The sequence below is a fragment of the Schistocerca gregaria genome, chromosome 4 (genome assembly GCF_023897955.1).
Source record: "Schistocerca gregaria isolate iqSchGreg1 chromosome 4, iqSchGreg1.2, whole genome shotgun sequence".
NCBI lineage: Eukaryota > Metazoa > Arthropoda > Insecta > Orthoptera > Acrididae > Schistocerca > Schistocerca gregaria.
Window position 1 is genome coordinate 709,389,416 of NC_064923.1, and position 15,951 is coordinate 709,405,366.

At 43.4% G+C, this 15,951-nt stretch overlaps 1 protein-coding gene across 1 annotated transcript in view; it reads right to left on the reverse strand.

The window, feature by feature from the left end:
• The window catches only part of LOC126267877 (Down syndrome cell adhesion molecule-like protein Dscam2), a 1,296,028-nt gene that overhangs the window by 852,973 nt on the left and 427,104 nt on the right, over positions 1–15,951 (reverse strand). The gene's annotated exons all lie outside the window — the stretch shown is intronic.

Below are 15,951 nucleotides of genomic sequence, written 5' to 3' on the forward strand. Positions count from 1 at the left end.
ACAGATCCGGAGATCTTGCTGGCCAGGGTAGTTGACTTACACCTTCTAGAGCGCGTTGGGTGGCACGGGATACATGCGGACGTGCAATGTCCTGTTGGAACAGCAAGTTCCCTTGCGGGTCTAGGAATGGTAGAACGATGGGTTCGATGACGGTTTGGATGTACCGTGCACTATTCAGTGTCCCCTCGACGATCACCAGAGGTGTACGGCCAGTGTAGGAGATCGCTCCCCACACCATGATGCCGGGTGTTGGCCCTGTGTGCCTCGGTCTTATGCAGTCCTGATTGTGGCGCTCACCTGCACGGCGCCAAACACGCATACGACCATCATTGGCACAAAGGCAGAAGCGACTCTCATCGCTGAAGACGACACGTCTCCATTCGTCCCTCCATTCACGCCTGTCGCGACACCACTGGAGGCGGGCTGCACGATGTTGGGGCGTGAGCGGAAGACGGCCTAACGGTGTGCGGGACCGTAGCCCAGCTTCATGGAGACGGTTGCGAATGGTCCTCGCCGATACCCCAGGAGCAACAGTGTCCCTAATTTGCTGGGAAGTGGCGGTGCGGTCCCCTACGGCACTGCGTAGGATCCCACGGTCTTGGCGTGCATCCATGCGTCGCTGCAGTCCGGTCCCAGGTAGACGGGCACGTGCACCTTCCGCCGACCACTGGCGACAACATCGATGTACTGGGGAGACCTCACGCCCCACGTGTTGAGCAATTCGGCGGTACGTCCACCCGGCCTCCCGCATGCCCACTATATGCCCTCGCTCAAAGTCCGTCAACTGCACATACGGTTCACGTCCACGCTGTCGCGGCATGCTACCAGTGTTAAAGACTGCGATGGAGCTCCGTATGCCACGGCAAATTGGCTGGCACTGACGGCGGCGGTGCACAAATGCTGCGCAGCTAGCGCCATTCGACGGCCAACACCGCGGTTCCTGGTGTGTCCGCTGTGCCGTGCGTGTGATTATTGCTTGTACAGCCCTCTCGCAGTGTCCGGAGCAAGTATGGTGGGTCTGACACACCGGTGTCAATGTGTTCTTTTTTCCATTTCCAGGAGTGTATGTTAAAACATAAAAACAATAACATGAAAATGGCATAAAAGAGCTAACCCTAAGTTGCACTTAATTAAAGAATAAAATAGTCAAATGGTGGTATGTTCCTTTAAAAAATGTTTTATGACTGTTGCTCAACAACAACAAAAACGCCATAATTGTTTGTGATTTGGACGTGGCAGCAAACTGTGCAGAAATAACACAACTGCGCTGACCTACAATGAAGTGGAGCCTGTGAGAGGGTCAATTAACCAATCTGCGTACAGTGTACCGGCGGTCACAGTGCCCTATTTCGAATTTATCCATTGTATCTAATATACAACAGAATTAACGTAATTACGCCTGTAAATGATATTATTATCCCACAAGCAGCAGATGTATTTGAAAACAGGCCTTATGTGGGTGTGGTTATTTCGCATTTTATTAGTAATCAAATGGTACTTGGTCCCGGCTTTGAACCACGTATCAACATCAGTGGCAACCGAATACCTCCGGCATAAGAATTCATCTTCAAATCAGCCAAAGGCCTCGTCAAAAAGAGCGGAGGAGCGGACAGATCTTCAGGGCACTCTCTTGCCCGTGGGGTGCGTAACTGTCACTAAAGGCGGAATAATCAGCAATGATCAACAGCATGAGGATGCAGGAGGCAACGGAAATAACTGCATCAAAGACAAATAACGTGTATCTGCAGAAAATGTGGCCTCTAACTGAAAAAGTGTAATAATGATCTGTCCAGTGAGAAAAGATTCCGACTACCCTCATTAGGATCTCCGGGAGGGGACTGCCAAAGGGGAGGTCACCAAGAGAAAAAGATAGTATAACCAACGAAAGGATAACTTTCTACGAAGTTTGAATGTGATAATGAATCCAGAAAATAGGGAAAGGGAAATGATAAGGCTCACTCTATATATATTGTGCGTCCGCGAAGTGAAATGGAAAGAAGACAAGGATTTATGATCAGACGACTATAGGGTAGTATCAACAGCAGCAGAAAATGGTGTAACGGGAGTAGGATTTGTTATGAATGGGAAGGAAGGGCAGAGAGAGAGTTAGGGTGAAGAGTTCCCTGATGGTGTTGTTCTAATCAGAATCGACAGCAAACCAACACCGACAACGGTGGTTCAGGTAAACATGACGACGTCACGAGCGGAAGCTGAAGCGATAGAGAAATTATATGAGGATGTTGAATGGATAATTCAGTACGTAAAGGAAGATGAAAATCTAGTACTCATGGTCGATTGGAATGTGGTTGTAGGGAAGAAAGTAAAGGGTCACAGGAGAATATGAGCTTGGAACAAGAAATCAGAGCGGAGAAAAACTAATTGAGTTCTATAATAAATTTCAGTTGTAATAGCGAATATTCCGTTCGAGAATTACAAGAGGAAGGCCAGGAGACACAAGAAGATTTCAACTAGATTCCGCAATGGTTACGCAGAGATATCGAAATCAGATGCCGGATTTTAACGCGTACTTACGGGCAGATATAGACTCAAATCACAAATTAGTAGTGATGAATAACAGGCCGGAGTTTAAGAGACTAGTAAGGAAGAATCAGTTTGCAAAGAAGTGAGGTACGGAAGTACTGACGAATGAAGAGATGCACTTGAAGTTCTCTGAGGCGAAACATGCTGCGATAAGAAACAGCACATTAGGCATTTCAGTCGAAGAGGAATGGACGTCTCTAAAATTGGCAAGAAACCAAATAAAGAAACCATGAATAATATAAGAAGTACTTCAGTTGATCGATGAAAGAAGGAGATACAAAAATGTTAAGGGAAATTCAGGATACAGAAATACGTGGGAATGAAATACGTAGAAAGTGCATGAAAGCAAAGGCAAAATGGCTGCATGAAAAATGTGAAGAAATCGAGAAAGAATTAGCTGTCGGAAGGACACATTCAGCATATATAAAAAAACATCCTTCGATGAAATTAAAACCAAGGGTGTTAACATTAAGAGTCCAACGGGAATTTCACCGTTAAATTCAGAGAAGAGAGTGAATAGTGGAGGGAGGGCTTGTCTGATAGAATAAGAAACAGGAGTCGACATTTAAGGATTCCAGTATTAGAATTTAAAAGAGGTTTGCAGGACTTACGATCAGATAAGGCACTTTTGATGCATAAAATTCCGTTAGGATTTCTAAAATAATCGGGTGAAGTGGCAACAAAACGACTGTTCACGTTGGTGTGTAGAATGTATGAGAGTGGCGATATACAATCAGACCTTCAGAGAAACAGCTACACAATTTCCGAGATTGCAAGAGCCGACAAGTGCAAGAATTATCGCACATCACCTGAACAGCTCATGCCTCCAAGTTGCTGACAAGAATAATAGAGAGAAGAACAGAAAAGAGAATTGAGGATGTATTAGCTGACTAGCAGTTTGGCTTCATTGAAGGTAAAGGTGACAAAGAGACAAAGAGACAAACTGATGTTACGGTTGGCAATGGGAGCAAGACTGAAGAAAAATCAAGACACGTTCCAGAGTCTGTGGATCTGGAAAAAGTGTTCAGCAATGTCAGTTGTTGCAACATGTCCTAAACTCTGAGAAAAATAGTGGTAAGATACAGGGAGAGACGGGTAATGAACAACATGTGCAAGAGGCAACAGGGGGCAATAAGAGATGAAGACCAAGAACGAATTGCTCGGATTAAAAAGAGTGTAAGACGGGAATGTAATCTTCCGCCACTATTGTTCAATCTACACATCGAAAAACCAATGACGGAAAAAAATGAAAGGTTCAAGAATGGAATTAGAAGTCAAGGTAACATGATATGAATGATAGGATTCGCTGATGACATATCTATCCTCAGTGAACGCGAAGAAGAATTACAGGATCTGCTGAGTAGAACCAAAAGACTAATGAGTACGAAATGTAGATTGAGAGTAAATCGAAGAAATATGAAATTAATGAGAAGTAGCAGAAAAGAGGACAACCATAAACTTAAAATTAGGACTGGTGATCTCGAAGCGGATGAAGTTAAGGAATTCTGTTACCTAGGCAGTAAAATAACCCATGACGGATAGAGCAAGGAGGATATAAAAAGCGGAATGGCACTGGCAAAATGGGCATTCCTGGGCAAGAGAAGTCTACTAGTATCAAAAGTAGGCCTTAATTTGAGGGAGAAATTTCTGAGAATGTCCCTTTGTAACACTGGATTGTAAGGCTGTGAAACATGGACTGTTTTAAAACCGGAAAAGAAGATAATAGAAGCATTTCAGATGTGATACCACAGAATAATATTGAAAATTAGGTGGGGTGATATAGTAAGAAATCGGCAAGAAAAGGAATTAATGGAAAACACTGACATGTAAAAGAGATAGTAGGTCACCTGTTAGGAAATCACGGTATAACTTGCACGGTGGTAGTGGGTAAAAATTGTAGAGGAAGTGAAGACTAGGTTACATCCAGCAAATAATTGAGGACGTAGGTTGGAACTGGTACTCTGACATGAAAACGTTGGCACAGGAGAGGAATTCATGGAGGGCCGCATCAAACCAGTCACAAGACTGATGAAAAAAAGCACTTAGCGACACGCTTTCCAAACAACAGTTAACAACAATCATTCCTCCATCTCGAGGTGACTTTAACAGCCTCCATGCACTTTTTGGCTGCCAAAATGCCAAAACAATAGAAAAAATACTGTTGGATGTAGTAGATACTGAAAACCTTGTAGTACTAAATGATGGCACACCCATACGAATAGTCCGACCAAATGAAGTCTCGACGGCAGTGTACTTGGGCGTAGCATGTCCTGCATTGTCTGCCGGAACAACATGGGAAGGGGTACGGATACGTTGGGTTCGGATCACTTGGCAATTGAAATCGTAATAAACGTACAACCTAGTCAGTGAAACAGCGGAAGTCTCAATACCTCAAAAAGATCAAGTACAAAAAAAGAAAATCGTGGAAATATTTCTGCTCTACAAGCTGCAAAGAAACACAAATAACCAGGGTTTAGAATGTGACGAGGAACTTAAAAACAGTCTGACAATGGACATGTGTATAATTTTTCCGATGAACATTTAAACTCGTTCTTGTGTATTATAGTCCCACCTGACGTAATGGAAAGGAGGACTAGGTGGAATATGGAGAGGACTAGAGTGTCGTTACACAAGCCTTTTCGCTGGAAGAATTCTACATTGTGCTCCGATAAAGAGAAGGGTACTGCACATCGTTCGGATTATATTGGCGACCCAATGCTATAATACATCCTACACAAAGAAAAAACTGCTGATGCTCAAAATTTATGACAGGGGATGGACACAAAAGACCAACATTGACTCACTGAAAACATGTTGGGTCGTCCCCATCCACAAATCGGGGAAAAGGAACGGTAAACCAGAGCCGAATACGGAATTCAGCTTGGTACCGAGTTCGGCAACGGTAATGGAAAGGATTATTAAGTGGTGCTTTGAACTGTGGTGTCAAAACAAGAAAATACTGCCTAAAAACAACGTGGTTAGATACTGTAATACATCTGAATTTCTCTCGATATAATTGTATGAAAGTTGCATTCATAGACTGGACTAAAGTATACGTCTCTAGTGTTGAGACAGCTGTATGGATACATTCCTAAAATAGGGGGAGGGAGAGAGAGAGATGGGAGAAAGAGAGAGAGAGAGAGAGAGAGAGAGAGAGAGAGAGAGAGAGAGAGAAAGAGAGAGAGAAATAAATGGCGAGTACGAAAGTACGAATGTAGTGATGTGGATTGCATGCTTTAATGCGTTACAAATCAAGGCACCATTGTTACGTCAATGGCAAAGTCCACACTTCAAGCGGAAAACCTACAAATTTCGTCCACTGCAAACTAAGTGGTTGTATTCGTGTTTATTCCACTCCCACCAAGAGAAAAGTTACGTGCCCCGTCAAACGAAAACGGCACATCGCAACTTTAACGTTATGTCCCTGCGACCGAAAACAACGCTGTTTCTATGTATTTTTTGATCATGGCGACTTACGTTTAGAGGATAAACGTGAGTTGTGCAGCTCATCTTTCATTTCTGTAACTTTTCTGAATAAAAATGAAAATTTATTTTAATAATTAATCGTCATTTAGTGAGTGCACTTCGTCCTCCTGTCACGTTTTCTTGCATTGTCGTCATAGACTCGATAATTCGTCAAGAGTGTATTATCTCAAAGTAATTCTTAGACGTTCTCTTAACAAAGTTCAAACATTAAAACAAATTGTGAGAAGTTTATAAGAAAAAGACGCGCCCACACACACACACACACAAACACACACACACATATATATATATATATGGTGAACATTAATAAAACTGACGGACTGCAGGCACGTGTCCGGAATTACGTCGTTGCCACGGAAGATGGCACTTACGAACGAAAGTTCCTCTGTCTATGAGTCAAGTTTTCCTTGTGTGATGGAGGTTGAGTGATTGACGCAGCGTACTGTAAGCAGCAGAATGGTCCGTATTCATGTCGGGAACAAACAGAGATGGTATTTATGCACGACCAGGCAGATGGAAAGGTCGAGAGGCAGCAAGGCTATACAAAAACAAATACCCTTACAGGCAATCAACATTTCAAGCCCATTTTTGGCTGTTTGTGTGATCACGAGTCATTTCAGACAGACGAACGTGAGGGAGACGATGGACTGCGTATATAGCAGATTTAGAGGACCGAGTTCTGCAGGATATTAAGACGTACCCTAATACAGGCTCGAGGCAATGCTGCTTCGTTCTTTATCATTCAGATATGTTTGATCACATTGTAAAACCATGCACAACCAAACCAGTGTATATTAAAATGGTGAATTTTTACCACACAATTCCAGCACTTGTTGCAGCATTCTCCCTCAAATGTAGAAAAATGAGTCACAGTGCGTTACTTCATTTTATCAACGGTCTGTGTCATTCTCTTTGTCTCCGCTAGCGGTCACCAAAGGCATTGTGGCACTTGGATATCAATGTATACCATGACTGCAGACTTGTCCTGCAAATAACTTAGAAATTAAGTATGTAACTTTGCTTTTTCATGGTATTAAGGAATAAATCACCTGGCCCTGACTGCATCTCTGCTAAAGCTCTACAAGCTCTACAAGCCTCACATTTGCACATAACATTGCATTTATGCCAGATCTACTACGCCCGTCCCTGGTAGCTGAGTGGCCAGCGCGACGGAAAGTCATACCTAACGGCCCGGGTTCCATTCCCCGCTGGGTCGGAGATTCTCTCCGCTCAGGGTCTGGGTGTTGTATTGTGCTTATGATCATCATTTCATTCCCATCGACCCACAAGTCGCCGAAGTGGCGTCAACTAAAAAGACTTGCACCAGGTGAACAGTCTACCCGACGGCTGGCCCTTGCCACACGGCATTATTATTGTTAGCTCTATAACGTGTGTTTGTTACCGGGAAGGATATCAGCTACATGGAAGAAAGCAAATGTGATGATCTTGAAAAAAGGTGAGGATAACGATTCCGTAACTCGAAAATCCTGTAGAGCGATTTGCCTTTTCGACACCTGAGGGAAGATTCTGAAGAAACTGCTACGCAGTAGATCACAGGAGAAAAGACATCTTCGTGGAATGAATTTGCAACAGTACGGTTTCAGAGGCAGGAAGTCATCAGAAAACACTGTAAATGAGGCAATAAGACTTGTGAAAAACAATCCGCAAAGATGTGTTGTAGCCATAAAGGTGGACATCGCCAAGGCATTCAATCAATTATTGGGGCAAGCACTTTTTGACCGTCTGAGGGACTTGTGCTGCCCATGAAAGTTATAAACTGCTGCAAGAATTACTGCGAAAACAGAGGAGCACCACCGTCGTAGCCTGGAGAGATGCTAATTATGGAGATTTCAAAAGGCTGCCCGCGGGGATTCATACGTGGCCGTTTTCTGGGATCTAATACTTGGTCCTGTATTAGGAAAGTCACAGGGTAATGAAGAGATCTGATGGTCCTTGTGCAGGGAAACACCACAAGAAATCTGTAAAATGAATGTAATACAGTCCTTCAACAGTTACATCGGTGTTGCCATGTATTTAAAGTGTCTGTTGCACCCGAAAACAGCATATACATGCTGTTAAAAGAGAATCTTTTGTCGCACTTTGCCATGAAATTAAGCGACAGTTCCATAAAGAGACAGTCCGTCACCAGATATTTAGTCGACAAAATTGTGGTGCACATGTTGAAGAAATGAGGAGGAGAGCCAGGAACACAATGAACAGAATTATTATTCTCGCCAGTTACGGCTGTAAGTTGTTAGTGCATACAATAAGAACATATCGTAAAAGTATCTTATCTGCGATAGAGGGATACTACACGAGTGCTTGAAGCCACAGACTTTTGCTCATAACAAAATGTTCAGATGTGTGTGAATTCCTAAGAGACCAAACCGTTGAGGTCATCGGTCCCTAGACTTACACACTACTTAAACTAACTTACGCTAAGAACAATACACACACACATGCCCGATGGACCTCCGGCGGGAGGGGTTGCGGAATCCGTAACATGGCGCCTCAAACCACGCGGCCACTACGCGCTGCTGCTCGTAAGACAGCACGATTAGTTATCAGGGTGAAACGTGAATTAGTTCTTCAGCTGACGGGAGATTTTGACCCTGTGTCAGTTGAGGCGTTGCAGTTAGTACATGGAATATATCCTCTCGATCTCCACATACGTAAAATGTCGGAGATGCATTGGCTGAAGAGAAAAAAAATGTCATGAGGGGTTGAATTTAATAGGAATACGGGCCATAAGCAAGCAGCAAATTCATAATCAGACCTATAACAGAAACGATGGGGTAATGCCCAAATATAAAAAAGAGACTGGAAATGAAGCAGCTGAACCACTCAAGAGGGTCGACAAACTCCTTTACTGGTCATGTGCCCGACGCAGCCTACTGGTATAGAACTGGTATAAGACAGATTGCAGAAGCTACATGTGGTGAAGACGGTACGTCAGAAAATACTATCTGGGGATGTCTGCTGTAAGCCAATGTAAATGATAGAGATTGGCGGCATCTGAACCAGAATGGAAGACTCGATATCAAAGATGTACCGTGTTGCAAAACAGAATGGCAGTTCTAGGACAACATTACTGACACTACTCCAAGAAAGGCTTGGGTAGCGCGTTATCCTAGCAAACAAACCCCGTCTACTGCACTGCGAGAGGTTGAGACAGAAGATCGAGAAACTACGCAGCGAAGGCAGCTGAAGTCAACACTTGTGCCAGAAGAACTGCCAACACCATACGCACAGCCATCGCAACGACACCAGAGTGAAACGCAGCCGCCGACCGTGTTTCGCCACCAGAGAAACCAGCACTGGGGCGACGTGGACCGGCATGTGGCCGCACTAACAACAATAACGATGCTCCCTTAGAGTAGAGAAATCCTTCCCAGCAACCAGGGAGCCAACAAACAATGGAAGTTGCAAATACAACTACGTGCCTTCCAGGAGCCGAAAGGAATCCGCAGGGCATACTTATAAACCACTATGCGATGCAGTGCATTGCGGAATGTGACACACAAGGACTGAAGATATTACAACAGAAGCAGGCATAGATTTGGTATTTGTTATTGTGGTCTTCAGTCCAGAGACTTGTTTGATGCAGCTCTCCATACTACTCTATCCTGTGCAAGCTTCTTCATCTCCCAGTACCTACTGCAACCTACATTCTTCTCAATCTGTTCAGTGTATTCATCTCTTGGTCTCCTTCCACAATTTTTACCCTCCATGTTGCCTTCAAATACTAAATTGGTGATACCTTGATGTCTCAGAATACGTCCTACCAAGCGATCCCTTCTTCTAGTCAAATTGTGCCACAAATTTCTCTTCTCCACAATTGTATTCAATACCTCCTCATTATATCTCTGATCTACCCATCCAATCTTCAGCATCCTTCTGTAGCACTACACTTCGAAAGCTTCTATACTTTTCTTGTCCAAACTATTTATCGTCCATGTTTCACTTCCGTACATAGCTACACTCCATACAAATACTTCCAGAAACGACTTCCTGATACATAAATCTATACTCGATGTTAACAAATTTCTCTTCTTCAGAAACGCTTTCCTTACCATTGCCAGTCTACATTTTATATCCTCTCTACTTCGACCATCATCAGTTATTTGCTCGCCAAATAGCAAAACTCCTTTACTACTTTAAGCGTCTCATTTCCTGATCTAATTCCCTCACCATCACCCGATTTAATTCGACTGAATTCCATTATCCTCGTTTTGCTTTTGTTGATGTTCATCTTATATCCTGCTTTCAAGACACTGTCCATACCGTTCAACTGCTCTTCCAGGTCCTTTTCTTTCTCTGATAAAATTACAATGTCATCGCCGAACCTTATCGTTTTTATTTCTTCTCCACGGATTTTAATTCCTACTCCGAAATTTTCTTTTGTTTTCTTTACTGCTTGCTCAATATACAGATTGAATAACATCGGGGACAGGCTACAACCATGTCTGACTCCCTTCCCAACCACTGCTTCCCTTTCATGCCCCTCGACTCTTATAACTGCCATCTGGTTCAGTACAAATTGTAAATAGCCTTTCGCTCCCTGTATTTTACCCCTGCCACCTTCAGAATTTGAAAGGGAGTATTCCAGTCAACATCGTCAAAAGCTGTTTCTAAGTCTAGAAATGCTAGAAACGTAGGTTTGCCTTTCCTCACTCTTCCTTCTAAGATAAGTCGTAAGGTCATTATTGCTTCACGTGTTCCAACATTTCTACGGAATCCAGACTGACCTTCCTCGAGGTCAGCTTCTACCAGTTTTTCCATTCGTCTGTAAAGAATTCACGATAGTATTTTGTAGCTGTGACTTATTAAACTGATAGTTCGGTAATTTTCACATCTTTCAACAGCTGCTTTCTTTGGTATTGGAATTATTGTATTGTTCTTGAAGTCTGAGGGTATTTCGTATTTCGCCTGTCTCATACATCTTGCTCACCAGTAGAGTTTTGTCAGGACTGGCTCTCCCAAGGCCGTCAGTAGTTCTAATGGAACGTTGTTTACTCCCGGGGCCTTGTTTCCACTCAGGTCTTTCAGCGCTCTGTCAAACTCTTCACGCAGTATCATATCTCTAATTTCATCTTCATCTACATCCTCCTCCATTTCCATAATAATGTCCTCCAGTATATCGCCCTTGTATAGACCCTCTATATACTCCAGAATGAGATTTTCACTCTGCAGCGGAGTGTGCGCTGATATGAAACTTCGTGGCAGATTAAAACTGTGTGCCCGACCGAGACTCGAACTCGGGACCTTTGCCTTTCGCGGACAAGTGCTCTACCATCTGAGCTAGCGAAGCACGACTCACGCCCGGTACTCACAGCTTTACTTCTTCCAGTACCTCGTCTCCTACCTTCCAAACTTTACAGAAGCTCTTCTGCGAACCTTGCAGAACAAGCACTCCTGAAAGAAAGGATATTGCGGAGACATGGCTTAGCCACAGCCTGGGGGATGTTTCCAGAATGAGATTTTCACTCTGCAGCGGAGTGTGCAGAAGTAAAGCTGTGAGTACCGGACGTGAGTCGTGCTTCGGTAGCTCAGTTGGTAGAGCACTTGCCCGCAAAAGCAATGGTCCTGAGTTCGAGTCTCGGTCGGGCACACAGTTTTAATCTGCCAGTAAGTTCCTCTATATACTCATTCCACCTTTCTGCTTTACCTTCTTTGCTTAGCACTGGGTATCCATCAAAGCTCTTGATGTTCATGCAAGTGGTTCTCCTTTCTGTAAAGTTCTCTTTAATTTTCCTGTAATCAGTATCAATCTTACCCCTAGTGAGATAAGCCTCTACATCCTTACATTTGCCCTCTAGCCATCCCTGCTTAGCCATTTTGCACTTCCTGTCAATCTCATTTTTGTGACATTTACATCCTGCTTCACTTACTGCATTTTTGTATTTTCTCCTTTCATCAATTAAATTCAGTATCTCTTCTGTTACCCAAGGATTTCTACTAGCCCTCGTCTTTTTACCTACTTGATCCTCTGCTGCCTTCACTATTTCATTCCTCAAGGCTACCCATTCTTCTTGCACTGTATTTCTTTGCCCCATTCCTGTCAATTGTTCCGTGATGCTCTCCCTGAAACTGTCTACAATCTCTGATTCTTTCAGTTTATCCAAGTCCCATCTCCTTAAATTCCCACCTTTTTGCATTTTCTTTTTCATACGAGAAACATTAATATTATTACTACTAGTAGTGGAAATAGTTAAGGTGACAAGAGGCAGTATTTTATAGGCTAAAATTAAATGTTAATATATATTGCATAATTTCTGTAACAATCAATAAAACCTGTCTTTAAATTACTGGTAACAGGCTACAGTGGACTGTAATAAGTAAATAAATAAATATTAACTAACAGTTTATAACCATGCCCTCAATTTAGGTGTCACGTGGGCAGTGAGATGGCCACGTTGGAGGTGCCGCGGCGGAACTTGAGAAGGGAGAGAGCGCTGTGTGCAGGCAGCAGAGAGTCACAGCCACAGTTGCAGCCTTTTGCCCGTCGGTCCGTCCTGTCCGTCTGCTGGAGCCGGGAATCAATACAAAAAGCCACGCACCGCGCCCAGATGTCCAACCGAGGAATGCTGGATGCTGGTTACTGGCGCACCGGCAGAGAAACAGTACCACAAGTGACAATCGATCGCCCCACAGGTGCTACGGAGAGATCCTGGAACGCCGGCACTGTGTCACACAGCGTGCAAACTAACGTGTTCGGCCTAAAACACTGTGCCGTACTTGGGGTCTGAGCAATAGTGAAGGAGGTAGTAAGCTAAACTTCCTGGCAGATTAAAATTGTGTGCCGTACCGAGACTCGAACTCGGGACCTTTGCCTTTCATTCTGGAAACATCCCCCGGGCTGTGGCTAAGCCATGTCTCCGCAATATATTTTCTTTCGGGAGTGGTAGTTCTGCAAGGTTCGCAGGAGAGCTTTTGTAAAGTTCAGTTGGTTCGCCGGCACGTTAATTCAGTGTGTTCGGTCAGAGAGTTAGATGCCCTCTGTAATAAAAAAAAAAAAACTGAGTTAATGGGTCAACGACGAGCTGAAACGGGTGTCCTGCGACGTCCGCCCCGACCAGTTACAGCGAACGAAAACGAACAAAATGAAATTTTAAAGAAGTTGGTAGAGCGCTTGCCCGAAAAGCAAATGTCCCGAGTTCGAGTCTCAGTCCGGCACACAGTTTTAATCTGCCAGGAACTTTCATATCTGCTCACACTCCGCTGCAGAGTGAAAGTCTCATTCTGGAAACATCCCCCAGGCTGTGGCTAAGCGATGTCCCCGCAATATACTTTCGTTCAGGAGTGCTAGTTCTGCTAGGTTCGCAGGAGACTGGGAGACGAGGTACTGGCAGAAGTAGAGCTGTGAGGAGGGGGCGTGAGTCGTGATTGGGTAGCTCAGTTGGTTGAGCACTTGCCCGAATGGCAAAGGTCCTGAGTTCGAGTCTCGGTCTGGCAGACAATTTTAAACTGCCAGGATGTTTCATATCAGCGCTCACTCCGTTGCAGAGTTGTTTAGTCGTCAGTGATGTCCGAATGTTCTGTATTTTACAACAATGCACTCGCGATTCCAGATTTTTGTGATGCTATTTAGCCTGAAGACGAGGTTTAATCCTCCTAAGTAAATAAGAAATACAATAGTTGACAAGGTTTATGACTGGTAGCGGTAATTAAAAGAATCCATTACATATTTCTCGAAACAGTCACGATCGAAAAACACTCAAAATGGCTTCAAATTCCTGCATATATATTGTTTACATCTTCTTAGACGTAGCTCATATTTCTGTCAGCTTGTGCCAGAAATGAATATATTTGTCGTATCTTTAAAGATAAATGATTAAAAACGTGAAAATATTGCTCACAAGGCAGTGTTTCATGTGATATGGTCACAAGTAAACGAAACACTTACCACAGAGCTTCACTTACATGTTTGCAGGACTATAGGAGGTCATAAGGCTTAATACAATAGTCGGTTCGCTGACGTAAGACGTTGTTGCACGGGGTCGGCAGAACACTCTCGAAGCTAATAAATGCAGCTTTGAATATAATAAACATCGCATGCGTGGTCACACTAATGAGTTTGAATACAAACTCAGTCCGGTTCATTATGCCGAAAGTAAAGTGCTTCAGCAGTCTGAAGTTGCGAGGTTTTGTTCGTGGTTTTGGAGAGAAGTTCAGTACTGACGGAGAAATATAATTTTGAAACTATGTGAAGTTTAAAACAGTGCAGAAAATAGGCAAAACTTTGTAATACCACTAAACACAGCAGTTGTATGAATAGAAGTGCTAAAAATGACACCGAACAAAGGCTGTTATTTGAGCAAACAGATCCATCTTCAACCGTGCAATCGTTCTCCAAGGACTTGTGTGAGATGATGGTTCAAATGTCTCTGAGCATTATGGCTTAACTTCTGAGGTCATCAGTCCCCTAGTACGTAGAACTACTTAAAACTAACTAACCTAAGGACATCACACACATCCATGCCCGAGGCAGGATTCGAACCTGCGATCGTAGCGGTAGCGAGGTTCCAGACTGTAGCGCCTAGAACCGCTCGGTCACCCCGGGTGGCTGAGATGATGGTGTCTTGCAACATCCCACTGGAGCGGTTGAGGAGTCCAGGATTCAGGCAGTTCTTGGAGAAGTACCAACACATATAGTTCCCTATGGATCTGCCTTGAGAAAGAACTATTTATCCGTGTGCTACGAGGAGGTGCTCAGAAAAATGAGATATGTGGGTGGGTGTTATGTTGTAAATGTTGTTGGTGTCCTAAAAGTTGATTGGACTGGAGAAATGTTCCTCCTATCGTCTGAAGCTCTGGAGACAGTAAACAACTCGACAGTCGCATTTCCTTTGACAACTCTATGAAGCTAGTGTGACCGGATAGTGTGAACAGAGACAACATTTTGCTGCTAGTAACCGATGGTGTTTCATACATGGCTAAAGCAACCAAGATGATTCAGATTCTCTACACAATTAAGCGAAGCTGATCTTCAGTCACCTCGCTGCCTTCTGACACGATCCTGTGACATCCTGTGTGGAGAGGACCTTTTCCAGTACAAAACTATCCTCAGGGACAGCCACAAATCTTTGAAAATGGAAAACCTGAAAAACGACCTTTTGATCCAGCGCCGCTCTGCAGAAACTGAAGATTGACAGGACATGTTAACTAGTTTGGAGCACTTTAAACAAGTGATATGCAGCGGCAAACATGACTTTATTTTTTGGATATTTGCTAGTTGATTCACTGTACCTCGTGCTCTTTCATAAATTACAAGCCGAAATTACAAAATAAGTGCTAGTTAGTTTCAAACACTGCAAAAGGTAAGTGCTATGATATTTGGTTTGTGGGGCGCTCTACTACGATGTTACCAGCGCCAATACAAATTCCCAAACTTGATGAAATGATGGGGACAGCAGAGACATCCAGTCCCAGGGCGGAAAGTAACTACTGTGCTCAAAATTTGTTCAAAAATGAATTTTGTATAACTTGTCATATAAAAAAACCGAAGAATATTTTTAAATAAGCATATACGAAGTCATTTTCTATTTTTAAGGTCATATTTACGTAATATTTGGGTTATAAATGATTGCATACTTCGTTGTCTTTTAGGTCAATAAAATTCCGGCTCCACCCATCAGAATTTGGTGCGGCTTACCACGGATTCTTCTCATGTGCCAAACTCTCCACCACAAAGTAGCACTTTCACCTCACATTGTCAGTTATTTGCGGATGAATTTCACTTTCTGTTGTCCCTATATTTCTTACCCTCTACAGCTGTCTCCTGGAAGTTATTCCCTGACTTTTTAACGATTGTCCTTTTCATCCTGACCCTCTTTTTCTCGGTTTTCTCCATATCTTCCTTCCTTCGCCGATTCCGCGGACTATCTCCTCATTACTTATCTTATCATTCTACCTAATTTTCAA